Source organism: Nicotiana attenuata, chromosome 1 (assembly GCF_001879085.1).
Source record: "Nicotiana attenuata strain UT chromosome 1, NIATTr2, whole genome shotgun sequence".
NCBI lineage: Eukaryota > Viridiplantae > Streptophyta > Magnoliopsida > Solanales > Solanaceae > Nicotiana > Nicotiana attenuata.
In genome coordinates, this window is record NC_031989.1 from 41799582 (window position 1) to 41801533 (window position 1952).

Sequence of the window (1952 nt, forward strand, 5' to 3'; positions counted from 1 at the left end):
GTTCGGGACGTTTTGTTTCTTTTGCTCATGTTTTCAGTATTTTTATTTCTTCTTATGCTTTGTGGTAGAATCTTATCAATCATCAATGAAATTCACTATTTTTGCTCTAATCGTTTGTTTATATTTCTTTGATGGTTGAAATTCTTAGTTTGATCTATGATGATTAATCCATGTTTGCATTTGAAGTAGCCCCAGTGGCCATGAGTAAGCTTTAAAATCTGGTTATCTCACATTTTTATGCAACTTTTCGATGATGCCAAAAGGGGGAAAAAGGTTGTGCTTTAAACAAGTGATGTTTACACTTTGAACGGTGATGTTTATAACCTAATGTACCTGGTCCTTGATGATAAGTGATAAAAAGGAAAAAAATTTCTAACATTGTGTTGATGTTGAGCTGAGTTCTAACAGGGCCTAAGTGAATGAAGAGCACAGAGTTTGTCATCATCAAAAAGGGGGAATTTGTTGGCCCAAGTAAAGATTAATTTTGAAGACTGACAAAGGAACTCAGACATGAACCGGGTCCATCCCGCTGGTCCATCCCTCAGGTGCACAAAAACGGGCAGATTCGAGCATGTGGGATGCACGTGAAGGAGATAAGCTTAACTTGGTGTATTTAATATATCCTAATCGAAAAGGTTGCATAATTGATAAGGAGAATGAGTCCTTAATCAAAGAGAACACTATCCAAGATAGGGAAGGAGTTAGAAATTGAAATCAACTAGAACTCTTCCACCAAGGAAGAGTTGCTTCAGAACTCTAGTTATTTCTTCATCTACTAACTTTATAAATTGCAGGATGTTCTCACATTACAGTGTTGCACAAAAACGCAGAAGTTAAACGTGAATTGAGAGCAAAATAGCAAGGCTTTTTGCAAGCAGTTCGTGTGTGATTCAAATGCGCAAACCTGAAGCTACATGAACTAGATTGAAGAACAAGCTCCACAAAGAGTTTTATGTGTCTTTCTTTATTTCTAGTTCAATTGTAGTATGTGTTTCATATTGTACCTTTCAGCTTTATCTAGAAGCAATTGTAATAGGTATTTTGAGTGTTCAAGTTAGAGGTAAATTGAAGTTGTCGCAACAGTTAGAGGCTGGTTGCTATAACGGGATTAGAGGTAATCCTTAGGTTTACAAAGAGTTTTGTAAATGCTGTTTTGGCTCAGTGATTTTAGTGGAAGTTTGGGAAAATCCTACTAAGTTGTAGGTTGTGATTTTTTTCACCTTTTGAGCCAGGTGTTTTTCACGTAAAAATCTCTGTGTTCTTTATTTTTTGTATTTATTATTCCGCAAACAGCAGTAGTTGGAACACCTAGAAGAACCAGGTCCTTCTATAGTTCAGTTAAGCGAAAATTGGGTACCACACAAATCACCCCCCCCTGTGTGGTATTGACGTTTAGAACATCAAGAACTGAGGAAAGACCATCGCAGTGACGGTCTAAGAGATCAGTCAGGACCCCGCCTCAACCGAGACAGGCACCAACCATATGTCAGAACGGCCGTCCCACCATCTCCTCACCACGTGGAAGGACCGTCCAGGCCGCATACATGGACTCAAAGGAACGAAAGAGGTTTTCCTCCGCTCTTATCTGCTCACAATTTTTGTGTTTCCCCTTCAGAGATAGTGTACGCACTAGAGAAGCTCGGCTCGAAGGTAAAGTGGCCGCAAAAGATGAAATCCGACCCAAGTACCCGAAAAGCGAACATCCTCTGTGAATTTCATCGGGAGTGAGGTCACAAAACTGAGGACTGCATAGCCCTACGGCAAAAGGTAGTGAACATGCTCCACAAAGGGCACCTAAAGGAGCTAATGAGCGACCGAGGAAGAGCCAATTTCGGCCGCGGAAGAGAACAACACCAAGGCCCACCAAAGCTGCCCTCCCCTGCCCGCACCATTTAAATGATCATTGGCGGAGGCGATGAAGCAGCAATCAACCACGTAAAGTTTACCACCAC